At 39.1% G+C, this 19,943-nt stretch overlaps 1 protein-coding gene across 1 annotated transcript in view; it reads right to left on the bottom strand.

Annotated features, from left to right (window-relative positions):
• The window catches only part of Swt1 (Swt1 RNA endoribonuclease), a 259,608-nt gene extending 239,970 nt beyond the window's left edge, over positions 1 to 19,638 (bottom strand). The window contains exon 1 of the mRNA XM_090370461.1: positions 19,496 to 19,638. The gene's annotated coding sequence lies outside the window, so the exon portion shown is untranslated. The remainder of the gene's footprint in view (positions 1 to 19,495) is intronic.
• Between the last annotated feature and the right edge of the window lie 305 nt (positions 19,639 to 19,943).

Genomic DNA, 19,943 nt, shown 5'->3' on the forward strand with positions numbered 1-19,943 from the left:
TGCTGTAAAGGGATAAGTATTTTTTAATTTTTAACGTATTCTTCGTTATTTAACATAGTACTTCGTGTTTTACGAAGATATTAAATAGGTTCGGTAGAGTTCGTTAGCTTCTTATTTTGAATTTAACCAGAGATTTTTGGAAGTTACGATTCCCGGTGTTGGCGCCAATATTGTTGAACTAGCCACAATATTGTACTCGATAAGAAATAGCTTAACGTATATATATCTCGAACTGATAGCGCAAGGTATAAAGTTAAACTAGATAGTGTAATACGAAGCACTGTATTAGGAATTTGTTAGCTTATTATAGTATTATCAATTAATAAAAAATATTATTAATCTTATTAAATTTCATTGTTAATTAAATTGTATTTAAACAGAAATCATGACCCAGACTAGAGCTGCGAAGCAAAGATCACAGACTAGCGAGAGTGCTGTGGCTCGGGGGAGAAATGAAGGGGGCGATTCTCCAACGCATCACAGTCTCAAAAAATGTGCGAAATTTGAAATGTTTGCCAACCTTTCTAAAACAGGACATGATCTAGCCAAGGAGGATGCCTTTGTGTGTGCTAGGTGTCTGGAGTGTCAAGAAATTAGGTGCCAATTCAGTGTTCTGATGGGTGTCTATGAGAGCTTGAGGTGTAGGGTAAATGCCCTCGAAAAAATTAATATGAGGGGCCCATCAGGCTCTCAGCTGCCCAGCTCAACGACAGAGTTCACTCCTGTGCATCAAGCAAACACAGAGGCAATCTCCAAGGCAGAATGCGCTGGTCCCAAAGGAACTAGTTATTGTTGGTTACGCTATTGCTAGGGAGACGGGGAATATACTATGTAAGAAGGATAGGATAGGTGGAAGAGGACCAGGGTATGTCTGCCAAGGGCAAAAGTTGATGATGTTGTGGAGCAGATATCTTTTCAGGGCACAAAAGGTGATATTGTTGCACACGTTGACACCAATGACATTAAGAGTAGGAGATCTACAGATTTAATAAACAAGTACAGGTCAATGTTGAAAAAAAGTCGCGAGTTAGGGTTGAATGTGAAAGTGTCTGCAATTCTGCCCAGACACGATAGGAGGGAGTATATGATGAGAGCCTTGTCAATCAATTCGGACCTGGAGAGATTGTGCAAGGCTCAAGGGGTAGAATTTTTTTCAGCCTGGTCAGTGCTTGTTGACAGGAGAGACTGCTTCTACAGGGATGGGACACACTTAAATAGAAAAGGTGCAATAATATTTGCTGATGCTATCGAGGCAGTGTTAGGTGGGTCAGAAAACTGCTAGTGTGGGGGATACACAGACTAAAAGGTTAACAGTGGAAGAGGCAAAAGTGATTCTTGCACTGCTTCTATTAGAATGGGCAGCAGACTGGAGAGCAAGATAATGGAGATTTCCAGGACTACTGGGAGCCATAGTGGAACAAGTAAATACATGGATTGTGTTAGGGTGGCTAGGAGTAGGAACAGGTGCATGTATACTTGCATGTACACCAATGCTAGGAGTATAGTTAATAAATTTGATGAGCTTGAAGTGCTAGTAAAGACATCAAATTCAGATATTGTTGGGATATCAGAGACATGGTGTCACACAGATATAGGCAGAGCAGAGTTGGAATTTGGGAAGTATAATGTGTATAGGAAGGATAAACAGGGCAGGAAGGGTGGAGGGGTTATCCTGTTAAGAAACACATAAAATCTAAGGAAGTGCATCAAATTGATGTTGGTGGACAATAGTGTTGAGTCTGTTTGGTGTGAAATAAGCAGTCGGAAAAGAAAAATGAGTAGGTGTGTGTTATAGGCCTAATGAATCTGATGAGTATAATGAGCAATTGGGCACAGAAATACAGTGGGCCAGTAAATCAGAATGTCTTATAATGGGAGATTTTAACATTCCAGATATTGACTGGAACTTGTGGTTTGGTCACTCGCACACTAGAAAGACATTTGTGGATTTATTGGATGACTGTTTTCTACAGCAACATGTTAGAGAGGCAACCAGAGGGAATAATACTCTTGATCTGATTATCAGTAGTCATTCTTCATGCATTAAGAATCTGCAGATAAAGGAACCACTAGGCGACAGTGATCACAGTGTACTGATGTGAGATTTATTTAAAGATATAACTACCATCAAGGCTAAAGGGAAGGGCTTTTGCTTTCTTAAAGGTGACTATAGAGGTCTCAGACAGTTTTTAAATTCTGTACAGTGGGATCAACTGATGATGTACCAACAGTGTTGGGCGCCTCCGTAGCCAGGTGGGAAGGAGCAGCAGAGCGTAGCACACGCTTCTTGATTAGACCGGGGTTCAAGCCTGTCACCATCAAATACGGAGGATGCAGAAAGGTCAAGGGAATGACCACCGCATATTCCCGGAGCAATATGGCCTTAGTTGCTAATGCTCCTAAAAACCAAATAACAAACAAACAAACCAACAGTGAATTCTAAATGGGGAGCCTTCAGGGACTTAATTTTGGAGACTACTAGGCTTTTCATTTCAACTAAGAAATACTGTTCAAGGTTTAGGCCTAAATGGATGTAATATGTATTAATGAGGCTAGTGGCAGAGAATAAGAAGAATGTATGGGATGCATATAAAGTATCAGGCAATACAGAAGCCTATGGCAGGTATAAACTAGTCCGTAATCAAGTCACAAAGGAGGTTAGGAGGGCAAAGGCAGATTATGGGAAATCTTTGACAAAGGATGCACAGAAAAACAGCAAGGAGTTCTTTACTTATGTAAACTCTAGAAGGAAAGGGATGAATCAGATTGGACCACTTAACATAGATGGGTTGACTGTTGATGATCATGCTCAGGTAGCTGATAAACTGAATGAGTATTTTGCATCTACATTCAAACATGAGGAGTTATTCAATGAGGGGAGTGCCAGAAATTCATCAAACGCTAACAGGGAGCTAAGTGATTTTATAATAACTGTGAGCAAGGTGGAGGAGAAATTGTTGAAGTTAAACATAAGGAAGGCACCTGTAGTGGGGATCTATCCAGTTATATTAAAGGAGGCAGCAAGGGAAGTAAGCAAACCCTTAGCCATAATTATGAGAGCCTCCTTGGATTCAGGAGAGGTCCCCATCGACTGGAAGTGCAAATGTATCACCAATTCACAAAGGAGGTTCAAAAGGTGACAAAAGTAACTACAGACCTGTTAGTTTAACTTCTGTTCCGGGGAATATAATGGAATCACTGGTTAAAGAAGCATTGCAGGATCATCTAGACAAGACTGCAGTAATAGCATTAGCATTAGCAGAGGCATTTGATGCAAGAAAGCAAGCTTATGCAGCATCGGCCAAAAAAAAAAAAAAAAAAAACCCACTTCCACTTCGCATCTCCGTTCGTTCGAAATACCTGTCCAGCTGAGCCTTAAAACTTATTTAGGCTATCAACTTCCACGACAAGGGATGGAAGTCTGTTCCACCAACCAACCACCCGCTGGCTAAAGGCAAATTTCCGCACGTCTATCCTACATCTGTCTTTCCTCAATTTGAATTTATGCCCTCTCAGGTGATTATTCTGAGCGAGAGGAAGAATCCCATCAGCACTGAGCATGCTCAAACCATTCAAGGCTTTGTACACCTCTATCAGATCACCTCGCTGGTGCCTAGTCTCCAGACACTGTAATTTGCAAAACTTAAGCCTTTCTTCTTAAGAGCACCCCTTTGTTCCATTCACTAATCTTGTTTCCCTTCTCTGTACTCGTTCCAGCAGCTCTACATCCTTCTTGAAATGAGGCCTCCAGACCTGTATACAGTACTCTAGGTGTGGCCTGACCATTGCCTTATACAAGGGAATAATCACCTCCTTATCCCTGCTAGAAAAATTCCTATATATCATTGACAATACACCATGAGCTACTCTTGCAGCCCGTCTGCACTGCTCAGAGAACTTCATATCTACCTGCACAACCACCCCCAGGTCCCTTTCATTCTCTACCACTGTCAGTGTAGTACCACAGAGTTGATACGTTGCCCTGGGGTTGTTAAGACACAGTTAAGACACGGCATTGGTTTGTCAAAGGGAGGTCTTGTCTTGACTAATTTGATTGCTTACTATGATGTGGTCACAAAGAAACTGAATGCCAAAAATAATTTTGATGTCATATACTTGGATTTCAGGAAAGCTTTTGATACTGTTGCACATGGAAGACTGCTGTACAAATTGGAGAGATATGGCATCAAGGGTAAGCTGCTACAATGGATAAAGGGATGGTTGAGAGTGGTAATCAATGGACACTGCTCTTCGTGGACAAATGTTATTAGTGAAGTTCCTCACGTTCGGTGTTGGGCCCATTGTTGTTTTGTATATTTACCAATGATATTGATGAAGGTATATCAGGTTTAATGTCCAAGTTTGCAGATGATACAAAGGTTGGCATGGTTCTTAAAGACAGTAATGACAGTATGCTACTCCAACTGGATCTAGATAAGTTGGAAAAATGGGCTGAGAAGTGGCAACTGGAGTTTAACACTGACAAATGCAAAGTACTGCATATGGGTAGCAATAACCGAGGAGAAACGTACCAACTGGGTGGTACTACACTCAGGGAAGTGGAAAGAGAAAAAGACCTGGGGGTAATTATGCAGCCAAATATGAAGTTTGCTGAGCAGTGCAGATGGGTGGCCAGGGCAGGTCATGGAGTCTTGTCAATGATATATAGGAATTTTTCTAGCAGGGACAGGGAGGTGATAATCCCATCATACAAGGAAATGGTCAGACCACACCTAGAGTATTGTGCAGAAGCCTAGAAGCCTCATTTTAGGAAGGATGTAGAGTTGCTAAAACGAGTACAAAGAAGGGCAACAAGATTGGTGAGGGGGAAAAAAGGGTGCTCTTACCAAGAAAGGCTTAAGTTCTGCAAATTGCAGCACCTGGAGAGTAGGCACCTGCGAAGTGACCTAACTGAGGTGTATAAGGCCTTGAATGGGTTGAGCAAGCTGAATGCTGATGGGATTCTTCGTCTTTAGCATTAGCATTAGTAGAGGCATTTGATGCAAGAAAGCAAGCTTATGCAGCATCAGCCAAAAAAATATATATATAAATAAAAAATAAATAAATAAAAAATAACCACTTCCACTTCACCCCTCTGTTCGTTCGAAATACCTGTCCAGCTGAGCCTTAAACTTATTTAGGCTATCAACTTCCACGAAAGTGATGGAAGTCTATTCCACCAACCAACCACCTGCTGGCTAAAGGCAAATTTCCACACATCTATCCTACATCTGTCTTTTATCAATTTGAATTTATGCCCTCTCAGGTGATTATTCTGAGCAAGAGGAAGAATCCCATCAGCACTGAGCATGCTCAAACCATTCAAGGCTTTATACACCTCTATCAGATCACCTCGCTGGTGCCTAGTCCCCAGACACTGTAATTTGCAAAACTTAAGCCTTTCTTCGTAAGAGCACCCCTTTGTTCCATTCACTAATCTTGTTGCCCTTCTCTGTACTCGTTACAGCATCTCTACATCCCTCTTGAAATGAGGCCTCCAGACCTGTATACAGTACTCTAGGTGTGGCCTGACCATTGCCTTATACAAGGGAATAATCACCTCCTTATCCCTGCTAGAAAAATTCCTATATATCATCGACAATACACCATGAGCTACTCTTGCAGCCCGTCTGCACTGCTCAGAAAACTTCATATCTGCCTGCACAACCACCCCCAGGTCCCTTTCATTCTCTACCACTGTCAGTGTAGTACCACAGAGTTGATACGTTGCTCTGGGGTTGCTGTTTCCCATATGCAGTACTTTACATTTGTCAATGTTAAACTTCATTTGCCACCTCTCAGCCCATCTGCTCAACCTTTCCAGATCCTGTTACAGTAGCATAGTGTCAGTAGTGTCCTTGAAACCCTGCCAACCTTCCTATCGTCTGCAAACTTGGACATTAAGCTTGATATACCATCTTCAATATCATTTATAAATACAGAAAACAATAATGGACCCAATACTGAACCCTGAGAGACTCCACTAATAACATTAGTCCACGATAAGCAGTGTCCATTGATTACCACTCTCTGTCTTCTCCCCCTCAACCACCCCTTTATCCATAGCAGCAATTTGCCTCCAATGCCACACTGCTCCAATTTGTGCAGCAGTCTTCCATGTGCAACAGTATCAGAAGCCTTTCTAAGATCCAAGTATAGAATATCAAAGTTATTCCCTGCATCCAGTTCTTTTGTGACTGCATCATAGTATCCAATCAAATTGGTCAGGCAAGACTTCCCCTTAACAAAACCATGCTGTGTCTGAGCTATAACTGAAGTCTTGTCTAGATGATCCTGCAGTGCTTCTTTAACCAGTGCCTCCATTAATTTTCCAGGAACAGAAGTTAAACTAACAGGTCTATAATTACTTGTGTCGCCCTTTGATCCTCCTTTGTGAATTGGGGTCACATTTGCACATCTCCAGTCCATGGGTACTTCCCCTGAGTCCAAGGAAGCTCTCATAATTATGGCTAAGGGTTTGCTTACTTCCTTTGCTGCCTCCTTTAATATAACTGGATAGATCCCATCCACCCCAGGTGCCTTTCTTGTATTTATCTTCCAACAATTTCTCCTCCACTTTACTCTCAGTTATTACAAGATTCTCTAGCTTACTGCCAGAGTAGAATACAGCTCTATTCAGATGGCATTCCCCTCGCTGAATAACTCCTCATGTGTGAATGTCGATGCAAAATATTCATTCAGTTTGTTAGCTACCTGAGCAGGATCATCAACAGTTGACCCATCGATATCAAGTGGACCAATCTGATTCATCCCCTTCCTTCTAGAATTTACATAAGTAAAGAACTCCTTGCTGTTTTTCTTTGCATCCTTTGCCAAAGATTTCTCATAATCTGCCTTTGCCTGCCTAACTTCCTTTGTAACTTGGTTACAGATCAACTTGTATCTATCAAGGCTTCTGTGTCACGTGTTAATTTTTATGTATCCCATGCATTTTTCTTCTCTGCCATATGTCTCATTAGTTCATCTGACATCCACTTAGGCCTAAACCTTGAACAATATTTCTTAGTTGGTATGTAAAGCCTAGTAGCTTCCAAGATAAGTTCTTTGAATGCTTCCCATTTTGAATTTGCTGTTGGTAACATCATCAGTTGGTCCCACTGTATAGAATTTAAATACTGTCTCAGTCCATCATAGTCGCCTTTACGAAAGCAATAACCCTTCCCTTTACCCCTAATGGTAGTTACCTCTTTAAGTAAATCCTACTTCAGCACACTGTGATCACTGCCACCTAGTGGTTCAGTTACCTGCAGATTCTTAATGCATGAAGAATCACTACTGATAATCAAATCAAGAGTATTACTCCCTCTAGTTGCCTCCCGAACATGCTGATGTAGAAAACAATCATTCAATAAATCCACAAAAGCCTTGCTAGTGTGTGAATGACCAGCCCCCAAATTCCAGTCAATATCTGGGAAATTAAAATCCCCCATTATAAGACTCTCTAATTTACTGGCCCACTCTATTTCCCCGTACAGTTTCTTATTATACTCATCAGAGTCATTAGGCCTATAGCACACTCCTACTCTCAATTTTGATCTCCCAATGCTTATGTCACACCAAACTGACTCGACACTGCACTGTCCAGCAATGTCGACTGGCTTCACTTCCTTAAATTTTATTTCTTAACTAATAGCATAACCCCTCCTCCCTTCCTATCCTGTCTATCCTTTCTGTAGACATTGTACTCCCCAAATTCCAGTTCTGCATTCCTTATATCTGTGTGACACTCAGACTAAGAACCTGAGGGGACACAGTTTCAAATTGAGGAAAGATAGTTGTAGAATAGATGTGCGGAAATTTGCCTTTAGCCAGCAGGTAGTTGATTGGTGGAACAGGCTTCCATCTGTTGTGGAAGCTGATAGCCTAAATAAATTTAAAGCTGAACTGGACAGGCAATTGGAACGAATGGAGGGATTTAATAGGAGGGGTTTTTTTTTTTTTTTGGCTGATGCTGCATAAGCTTGCTTTCTTGCATCATATGTCTCTACTAATGCTAATAATATTGATGAAGGTATATCAGGCTTAATGTCAGTTTGCAGACAATACGAAGGCTGGTAGGGTTGTTAATGACAGTAATAACAGTACGCTACTGCAGCAGGATCTAGAAAAGTTGAGCAGATGGGCTGAGAGGTGGCAAATGAAGTATAACATTGACAAATGTAAAGTAGTGCATATAGGTAGCAGTAACCCCCAGAGTAAAGTATCAACTGTGTGATACTACACTCAGGATGGTACAGAACGAAAGTGACTTGGGGTTAATTGTGCAGTCAGATATGAAGTTTTCTGAGCATTGCAGCAGGTCTGAAAGAGTAGCTCATTGTGTCTTGTCACAGGAATTTTTCTAGCAGGGATAAGGAGTTGATTTTCCCTTTGTATAACGCAATGGTCAGGCAACACCTTGAGTACTGTATACAGGAGAGGAGGCTTCATTTTAGGAAGGATGCAAAGCTGCTGGAATGAGTACAGAGAAGGGCAACAATATTAGTGAATGGAACAAAGGGTCACTCTTATGAAGAAAGGCTCCAAGTTTTGAAAATTAGTGTCTGGAGACTAGGCACCAGCGAGGTGATCTGATTGAGGTGTATAAGACCTTGAATGGTTTGCACAAGCTCAATGTTGGTGGGATCCTTCCTCTTGCCCAGATTAATCACCTGAGGGAACATAAGCTGAAAATGAGGAAGGACAGTTTAGAACAGTTGTGTGGAAATTTGCCGTTAGCATTAGTAAAGGCATATCATGAAAGAAAGCAAGCTTATATAGCATCAGCCAAAAAAAAAAAAAAGCCACCTCATTTCACCCATCCACTTGCTCCTAATGTTTGTATAGTTCTGCCTTGAATCTATTTAAGCTATCAACGTCTACAATGACAGATGGAAGTTTGTTCCAGCAATCAATCACCCTCTGGCTAAAGGCAAACTTCCACACATATATCCTAAAATGTCTTTCCTCAATTTGAATTTATGCCCTCTCAGGCAATTATTCTTAGCAAGAGGAACAATCCCATCAGCATTGAGCATGCTGAAACCATTCAAGGCTTTATACACCTCAATCAGATCACCTCGCAAGGTGCCTCGTATCCAGACACTGTAATTTGCAAAATTAAGCCTTTCTTCGCAAGAGCAATCCTTTGTTCCATTCACTAATCTTGTTGCCCTTCTCTGTACTCATTCCAGCAGCTGTACATCCTTAAAATGAGGCCTCCAGACCTGTACGCAGTACTCAAGGCATGGCCTGACCATTACCTCATACATGGGTATAATCGCCTCCTTATCCCTGCTAGAAAAATTCCTGTTTATCATTGACAAAACAACATGAGTACTCTAGCAGGGCACGGCACTGCTCAGAAAACTTCATATCTGCCTGCACAATTACCAGAGGTCCTTTTCATTCTCTACCACTGTCAGTGTAGTACCACACGATTGATACGTTAGGCGCCTCCACAGCCAGGTGGGCAGGAGTGCATAGCACACGGTTCTTGATTAGACCGGGGTTCGAGCCTGTGACCCCCAAATACGGAGGATGCAGAAAGGTCAGGGAATGGCCACCACATATCCCGGAGCAATATGGCCTTAGTTGCTAATACTCCTAAAAAAAAAAAATAATAATAATAACAAAGTTGATACATTACTCTGGGGTTACTGCTTACCATATGCAGTACTTTACATTTGTTAATATAAAGCTTCAGTTGCCACCTCTCAGCCCATCTGCTCAACTTTTCTAGATCCTACTTCAGCAGCAGCATACTGTCAATTACAAACCCCCCGACCTTCGTATCATCAACAAACTTGGACATTAATTATTATTATTAGCTATATGGTGCAAGGAAGCCTGAGGCTTATGCTGCACCAGACAAAAAAAAAAAAAAAAAATTCTTTACTACCCCAAGAGAGAGAGAGAAGAAGAAGAAGAAAGGAATCACCAAGAAAGAGAAGAATGATGATATCCAGCTCAGGACCCTGGGTGTGCCAAGCCCAAGCCTGATATACCACCATCAATATCACTAATAAATACGGTACATAAAACAACAATGGACCAAACACTGAAGTCTGGGGAACACCAATAATAACATTAGTACCCGAACAGCAGTGTCCACTGATTACCACTCTGTCTTCTCCCACTCAACCATCCCTTTACCCATAGCAGCAATTGGCCTCCAATGCCACACTGTTCAATTTGTGCAGCAGTCTTCCATATGCAACAGTATCAAAAGCCTTTCTAATGTCCAAATATATGATATCAAAATTATCCCTGCATCCAGTTCCCTTCTGAGCACATCATAGTATCAAATCAAATTGGTCAGACAAGACTTCACCCTAACAAACAAACCCATGCTCTGCCCAAGCTATAACTGAAGTCTTGTCTAGATGATCCTACAGTGCTTCTTTAACCAGTGCCTCCATTAATTTCCCTGGAACTGAAGTAAAACTAACAGGTCTGTAATTACTTGTGTTGCTCTTTGATCCTCCTTTGTGAATTGGGGTCACATTTGCACATATCCAATCCATGAGCACCTCCCCTGAGTCCAAGGAAGATCTCATAATTATAGCTAAGGGTCTTGCTTACTTCCTTTGCTGCCTCCTTTAATATAACTGGAGAGATCCCATCCACCCCAGGTGCCTTTCTTATATTTATCTTCAACAATTTCTCCCCCACTTTGCTCTCAGTTATTACAAAATCATCTAGCTCACTGCCAGAGTTTAATTCACCTCTGGCATTCCCCTCCGTGAATAACTCCTCATGTGTGAATGTAGAGGCAAAATACTCATTTAGTTTGTTAGCTACCTGAGCAGGATCAACAGTTGAACCATTGATATCAAGTGTACCAATCTGATTCATCCCCTTCCTTCTAGAGTTTACATAAGTAAAGAACTCTGCTGTTTTTCTTTGCATCCTTTGCCAAAGATTTCTAGTAATCTGCCTTTACCTGCCTAACCTCCTTTGTGACTTAGCTACAGACCAGCTTATCATAGGCTTCCATGTCACCTGTTAATTTATTTGTATCCCATGCATATTTCTTCTCTGCTACATGTCTCATTAATTCATCTGACATCCATTTAGTTCTAAACCTTGAACAATATTTCTTAGCTGGTATGAAAAACCTAGTAGTTTCCAAGATTAATTCTTTGAATGCTTCCCATTTTGAATTTGCTGTCGATAACATCATCAGTTGGTCCCACTGTATAGAATTTTAAAACTGTCTCAGACCTCCATAGTCACCTTTATGAAAGCAAAAACCATTCCCTTTACCCCGGATGGTAGTTACCTCTGAGTAAATCCCACTTCAGGACACTGTGATCACTGCCACCTAGTGGTTCCTTTATCTGCAGATTCTTAATGCATGAAGAATCACTACTGATAATCAGATCGAGAGTACTACTCCCTCTAGTTGCTTCCTCGAACATGCTGCTGTAGAAAACAATCATCCAATAAATCCACAAAAGCCTTGTTAGTGTGTGAGTGACCAACTCACAAATTCCAGTCAATATCTGGGAAATTAAAATCCCCCATTACAAGACACACTGATTTACTGCTCCACTCCATTTCCTGTACAGTTGTTTTTTATGCTTAATAAGGGTCATTAGTCCAATAACACACTCCTCAACTTTTCTAGTGCTTATGTCACACCAAACTGATTCAACACTGCACTGTCCAGCCATGTCGACTGGCTGTACTTCCTTGGATTTTATCTGTTTCTTAACTAATAGCATAACCCCTCCTCCCTTTCTATTCTGTCTATCCTTCCTCTACACATTGTACCCCCCAAATTCCATTTCTGCATTCCATATATCTGTGTGACTCCACGTCTCTGATATCCCAAGAATATCTGCCTTTGATGTTTTCACCAACACCTCAAATTCATCAAATTTATTTACCAAGCTCCTAGTATTGGTGTACACACACACAAGTATGCATGCACCTGGTCCTATTCTTAGCTACCCTAACACAGCTCACGTATATACATGTTCCGCAATGACTCCAAGCAGTCTGTGAAATCCCCTGCATCTTGTTTTCCAGGCTGCTGCTCATTCAAATAGCAGGTTAAGGATCACTTTCACCTCTGCCAGCGGCTACTGTGAATCTAGTAGCCCGTGTATCCCCCCCCAAGCTAGCAGTTTTCCGACCCACCTAACACTGCCTCGATAGCATCAGCAAATATTCTTGCACCCTTTCTATTTAAGTGTATCCCATTCCATGCAGAAGCAGTCTCTCCTGTTAACAAGCACAGACCAGGCTGAGAAAAATTCTACCCACTGGGCCTTGCACGATCTCTCCAGGGCCGAATTGATTGACAAGGCTCTCATCATATACTCCCTCCTATTGTGTCTGGGCAGAATTGCAGACACTTTCAAATTCAACCCTAACTCACGGCTTTTTTCAACATTAACCTGTACTTGTTAAGTAATTCTGCCGGTATCCTACTCTTATATCATTAATGCAAATATGCACAACAATATCACCTTTTGTGCCCTTAAAGATGATATCTGCTGTACGTCATCAACTTTCGCCCTGGGCAGACATACCCTGGTTCCGTTCCACCTATCCTTTTTGTACAAAAAATTCCCCATTTCCCTGACAACAACTAGTTCCTGTGGGACCAGCACATTCTGCCTTGGGGATTTCCACTGTTTTGTCTGATATTCAATTGCAAGCTCTGGCATTGATGTGCGCAGTTGAGAGCTTGATGGGCCCCTCAATTTAAATCCTTCGAGCTCTCATATAGGCCTATAACAACTGAGTTTGTGCCTGATTTCCTCACACTCCTTACATCATACACACACAAAGACATTCCTCTTGGCAATATCATGTCCCGTCCCTGATTGGTTCACAAACATCAAACAAGCAGCACACTTCAAAAGGCTGTGATTCAGAGGCCAACTGGCCCCCCTCCTCAGTTCTCCCCTGAGCCATAGCACTCACATTAGTTTGAGCCTTTTGCTTTGCTGCTCTGGTCTGCATCATGATTCCAATTCAATTTCAATACAAAATTATAACCCTAAACTTATATCACAATGCAGTTATAACACTATATATATATGTAGCCTTCAATTTACATCGGGGTTAGGTTCCTGGGGGGACAGGTGCAAATGGAACCCTTTATATAATGGAGTCAACCAGAAATCAAAGGGTTATGTTCTGAGCACCAAAAATTTTACCTACCACTTTGCATCAATTGTTTTATTTTAATAGCATTCTTCATAGTTGTAATAGTCAACGGAGGCATATTCATAGCCCTATACACATTAGGGCAGCTTCCATCAGATTCTATCCTCCGAACATTGCACTAGGATTCAATTTACTACTTTTACTAGACATGGCATGTCTTTATTCTATTAAATTAAAAACTTTATAACAGGATTGGAAAAAATTGCACACGGCTATCACTATTATTATTATTATTTAATTCGTTAATAGCACAATTAATAAAAAAAATTTCCAACATGTGTAAATAGCGTAAACAACCACCAACTGAATGCTTCACCGCATTTAACACCCGCATCCACGAGTGGCTACTTTGAGGGCAGGAATCTTTCTCATCTCTGATATGAATGCGCTAATTGCTGATTGGCTCAGATTGTCCTAAATCACGTGAATAGTGCATGATACATAGCACAGTATGATGCCGATAAATTCTGTCTGATGATTTTAAAAACTTTTAATTTTTAAAAAAATTGCAAAAAAAAAAAAAAATTTGCAAAAATAAAAAAATAAAAATGCCGTTGTGGTTAGTGATCGGCACAAATCGAGGGCTACCTGTTTATATATTTCAGTATCAAGTATTATCTCCGAGTTACATTATATGACTTACATATCTCTTATCAAGTTATAGGTATTAATTAATAATGTTACATTTGTAAAATCTAAGTCATTATATGTATTTAGTTTAAAAAGTACAATTTAATTGACAATGAAGTTTAAGATTAATAAATTTTACTGATTAATTGATAATACTATCCTAAGCTAACAGATTTCTAATGCAGTGCAATGTCTTTTGCTATCTAGTTTTACGTTAAACCTTATGCTATCTATTTCAGGATATATAGTGTATCGTATAACAATGGCGGTAAGTTAAAAACAGTAAATCTACAGACACTAAGTATTACTTAACTTTCAAAATCACACTATCTAAATTCAAAATAAATCAAGGAGCTTGACTAGGTCTATAAGCTACTTATAGAAAATAATTTAATATAACAATTAAGTCAATAAAACAGCTAAATATAATTAAAAACTTAGCGTTTGCTGGAGCTGCAAAAACTCGTCTAACATGTGGATTGGATGTCCTTACCAATACTAAGTAATAACCAACAAATTCTCTAAGTTCAAATTAAACTAAGTATAGTAACTAGAAATATAAATCTACTTCTAGAAAATAAATTAATATGCCAATTTAAGTCAATAAAACAGCAAAAATTTAAGAAAAACTTCTCTATTAGCCGGAACCATAAAAACTTCGCCCTGTTGTACAGGAAACACAGAAGTAAGATGCCAGTGCCGTGGGTAGTTGATTGCTGGAACAAACTTGCATCTGTAATTGTAGAAGTTGACAGCTTAAATAAATTCAAGGCATAACTAGACAAATGTTTGTAACGAATGGATGGCTGAAACGGGAAGGATTTTTTTTTTTTTTTGGCTGATGCCGTATAAATTTGCTTTCTTGCATCATATGCCTCTACTAATGCTAATTGGGTGGATCCCATCCACCCAAAACACCTTTTTGCTGCTGACCCCAAACCCTTGCTTTTGTGGCCACACATTGCTAGACAATTACATGTACAGTAACAATGAAAATGCTTTAATTTTTATGGGGAGGGGGCAATCCCAGAACCCATCTTCTGTTGGGGCTGCTACCCCCATATCCCCGCTACCATCAAGAGCGTCTTATACTAACAACTAATACAATAACTGTGAAAACAATAAAATCATCAAAAAATGACTTGAATACAAAGAAAACTCACCTAATCAGTTCTGGCATGCCTGCTGTTATACTTCATGAATTACTCCACTGGGATTTACAAGTAAAAAAACACTGCAGCAGAGAAAAATATCTGAGAGCAGAACGATGCTGATGACTAAACAATAACTGAGAGCACAATAACGACAAAACAAACTGCTAAAATCAGAAGCGGATTTGCATCCAGTCAAACAATCAGAAAGGCAAATTACGCATTCATAGTAATCAGCCAATCACAGAACTCAATAGTACAACCATTCCATTCTTCGGCCATGCCCGGAACACGGCGACAAGGAGCCCCTATAAAATGGAGTTCAGCCAAAAAACTTCATTAGATATACAGAAATGGTTGTATGTTTATATGCTTTTAACCTCTAATGCATTAGTGACAATGTTTAAATAAGCAGCAGATTCACCTTATTATTTGTTTTGACAATTCTAATAATGGCTGATCTCCATTTTATGGGGGCACCTTGTCACCACTGTGTTGCAGGCGTGACCAAAGAACAGTGATTGTCCTGTCGAGTTCTGCAGTTAACTGATTACTGTGAATGAATAATTTACCTTTCCAATTGTTTGATTCGATGCAAATCTGCTTCTGATTTCAGCGGTAAATGTGATTTTGGCAGTTCGTTTCATCGTTGTGCTTGGTTATTCTTTAGTCATCGCCATCGTGCTGCTCTGAGATATTTTTCTCTGCTGCTGTTTTTTTTGTTATTTCGTGTTTTTTTTTAACGGTAAATGTGATTTTTGTGGTTTGTTTTGTCATGTAGTTTGGTCATTATCATGCTCTTGGTTACTGTTTAGTCATCGCCATCATGCTGTTCTCAGATATTTTTCTATTTGTTAATCCTTGTTCAATCCCAATGGAATAAGTTGTGAAGCTGGCATGCCAGGCCTGATGAGATGAGTTTTCTTTGTATTCAAGTAGTTTTTTGACGATTTGATTGTTTTTGCAGTTATTGTATTAGTTGTTAGTATAAGATTCTCTTGATGGCAGCGGGGATATAGGGGCAGCAGCCCCCACAGAAGCAGGGTTCTGGGGATACCATCCCCAGAAAAATAAAAAGAGCATTTTTGTAGACATGCATGAGCAATTCTCATTGTTAATTGCATGTGGAATCATCTAGTAATGTGTGGCCACAAGAGTGGGGGTTTGTAGCCTGAACCCACCCCCGCCCAAAAAAAGTATTTTTGTATATGCGCACGAGCAGTTCTCATTGCTAATGCATTTGAAAGGGTCTATATCAGTGGTTGTCTGGTGTTAATTTTTGCTACTCACTTTAAAAAAAGGGGATTTATATTAGCCTATATTTTGCTCCCTATTGCCATTTATTTTTCTTCATTTCAGCTCCAACATAATGTGATGTCACGTGACATCCACCTGAAACACGTGGGCGAGGAGGAAAGTGGGATAGCAGTGAGTGAGAGGTGCCTTCACCTACCAATCATTTCTTGCCAAAGTACAGAGTTGCCCCCATAAACTGGAGATTTACCAGTTTTTCTTCTCTATACCCCTTGACTGCTTGCTTGACTCAATGTGTTATTCATGGTTTGGAAATTTACTAATAGAAGCCTATCATCTTATGAAAAATCAATGTCTTGAGAAAGTCTATTACTACATTGCCTTGAATCATAAATGTAGTAGGTTCATCTTTTTTAGCGAATTTTGCAGCATACTCGTAAGTTGATTTTTGGATAACAATGCCATTTCTAATGAATGTAAGCCTAAGAAGAGAAATCTGAAAGTCCATCTCTCAGGCACTGGAGGGGCCAAAGCATCTGGGAAATGCTTTGGTCCTTCCAGTCTCAAGTCAAACGTAGAGGGAACATATACTTCTCAAGTTATTTTAATGTCTACATTGAAATATAACTTCAACATTTACTACCTGACGTTTACTTAGCTTCACTGATAATTCTCAAACTTGGTTGAATGATTTACATTTTTGCTAAATCAAAGGTTGTATTCAATCATTTTTACTTTGTTGTGCTTGATGTTCATATCTTGTTTTAATTTTGATCAAAATGTGTAAAAATCACTGGTAGTAACATCATCATCATCATGAACTTGGTCCGGCTTAGGTCTTTTAAGACCTGTTCCGTTGTAGCTCTTGGAGGTGGTCTTGATCTCGCCATCGTTGTCTTGGTCGACCAACATCTCTCTTGCCTGTAGGTTTGTAGTTAAAGGCTAATTTTGGGATCCGGTCTGGGTTCATTCTTTCTACGTGGCTGATCCATTTTTCCTGATACCGTTTTATGTCATTTACTATGTTATCTACTTTTATTTTTTGCGGATATCTATATTTCTTTGGTGGTCTAGTCTTGTAAAGCCTAATAATGGTCTTAAAAATTTCATTTGTGCTGCTTCTAGTTTGTGTGCATCTTTCTTATTTATGACCCAAGTCTCACAGCTGTAGAAGAGGGCTGGTTTTGAAGTGATGTTGTGCAGTCATAATTTTGTTTCAGTTGTCATTTGTTTTCCGAAGTGGCATTTAATCGTCCCATTCATTTTATTATATTTTTGTAGTTTAATATGGATGTCTTTCCCTTCATTTGATATTAAACTTCTCACGTAGCCCAGTGGTCAGGAGCGAGAGTGCATAGCACGCGTTCCTTGAGTGGACCGGGGTTCAAGCCCGTGACTACTAAATACGATAAATATTTGTATTGATGATTTATTGTAAACTCTACTGACTTGGTTGTCGTGCCAGAGTATAAACAGAAAATTTATTTATTTATTTAAATAGGTGAAGTCAGATATTTGTTCTATTATTTTATCATCAATAACAATTTTGACTCTTTGTATGTTTTTTCCACATAATCCCATTGATTTTGTTTTTGAGGTGGAGATTTTCATCTCGTACTTTTTACCTATTTTATTAAGTTCATGTGCTGCTATCTGTAGTTCATCTTCGGATTTTGCCATTATAACTTGATCATCAGCATATAATATAGTTTGGATTTTATTCCTGTTGTTCAACTGTATTCCATTGTTAATTGTTTGTTTCCATTCTTTAAGAATTTTATTGATGTAGATATTAAATAAATTTGGTGATAGTCCACATCCTTGTTTCACTCCTTTATTGGTGTTAATTGGGTCTGATAGTTGGCCATTAGAATATTTTATACAGACTTTTGAGTTTTTATATAGGCTTTGGATCGCTTTCCGGAGTTGGGTTGGAATATTTTCTTCACATAGAATCTGCCAAAGTTTTTCCCGGTTTACATTATCATATGCTTTTTCATAATCAATGAAGAGCAGAAATGTTGGTAGATTGAATTCTCTTCTTTTCTCCAAAATTTGCTGTAGTGAGAAAATGGCATCTATTGTGCTTCTCCCCTTCTGAACCCACATTGTTCTTCTTCTAAGAATTGTTCACTGTATTTATTGTTTATTCTTTAGTATATTAGAGTATAGCTTTGCAGCAGTTGACAGCAGTGTTATCCCTCTGTAGTTGTTAGGTTTATTTCTGGAGCCTTTTTTGTGTAAATTGATTACTATTCCTGTTTCCCAATCTTTGGGTATCTGTTGCTTATGCCTTATGATGTTAAATAATTTTAGTAGTGCGTTTTTTAGTAAGGTGCCCCCATATTTAAATAGTTCTACATTCAAATGGTCTATGCCTGGGCTTTTTCAGTTTTTTGATTTTTGTAATATTAACTCTAGTTCTTCCATTGTTATATTTTCGTCATCTTTGGTTATCACAGATTCATCTTCCAATTCCCTAGTGCCTGGGTTATACCATAGTTTGGAATAGTGTTGCTTCCATTCTGCTTGGGAGATGGAGTTGGTTTTTATTTGATCATTTGTGTCTAGTTGTAATTTCTTAAAAATTTTAAAACCTCTTCTCTGTGGGCCCGTGATATCACATTCTAAAGATTTAACAAATTTATTCCAGTCATCTCGTCAGATTCTTCTGGTTAGTTTTCTGACTTCTGCTCGAAGTTTTTTATATTTTATGTGTAGATGTAGGTCTTCAGTTTGTAGGAAAAGTTTATAGGTCTTTTTTTTCTCATTGATTGTTTGTCTCAATTCTTCATTCCAAGTTCTTAGCCAGTTTTTATTTTTTATAGGTTTATATCCAAGACTTTCTTCAGCAGCTCCCAGAATTGATTTTTTCATGTTTGACCAGATTTCCTCAACATTAGTAACATAAGATTTATAAAGTTAGCTTATGGTATCTCATGTAATGTTGTTTATTTATTATTTAAGTTTCGTAAGTTCTCTTGTTATTCTATAACTGGGAACTGAATAGCTCTTAGCACAGACCTGTTCATCTGCTAGCACACGATTCAATAATTTTCCTAACGTGTTCAACAGTACTCTGACTCCGCTTGCCTTATCCTTTAGCAGCAAATGAAATAAAGTGATACATACCATAATGCAACATTTGTAACTATAAGACATTACAAAAAAAAAAAATTTTTTTTTGACTTTCCTTCCGTGTGTAGCATTAACTTTTGAAGTAATTAACTCTCAAGAATACTAAATCTGGGTACTAAATACCTGAGATTCCTTACCTGAGATTCATATCTGTGACAGATGGCTTTCGGGAAAAAACGCAAGCTGAGTGCAATACAACATACCTTCGCACGAATAAGGAGCTGCCAGTAATTTTCAAAGTTAAAAAAAAAATAAACAAATGTTTCTACATCCTCCACTACTCACAGTACATAAACTATTCACATTCCAAAAATACTACACAATTACGAAGCAAGTACCACAGAATCACAACTTCCATAACATTTCAAATCAATCGCATTATAAAACATCGAAAGCGCAACCCCAACAACATATTACGTTTTCAAAAATAACCTGTTGCGAAAGATGGAGCTTAATTAACGCCCAATATTAAATATACTGTATATTGCTTTTTTCTGCTTGTTGGTTGCTAATTCTTTTTAGTTGCAATTTATTGAAAATAATAGTGAAGGTCATTACCAAGTGTAATAACCGCTCTATGAGTTC

The sequence above is a fragment of the Mastigoproctus giganteus genome, chromosome 3, assembly GCF_048544385.1.
Source record: "Mastigoproctus giganteus isolate SK-2022 chromosome 3, ASM4854438v1, whole genome shotgun sequence".
In the NCBI taxonomy this organism is placed as follows: Eukaryota; Metazoa; Arthropoda; class Arachnida; order Uropygi; family Thelyphonidae; genus Mastigoproctus; species Mastigoproctus giganteus.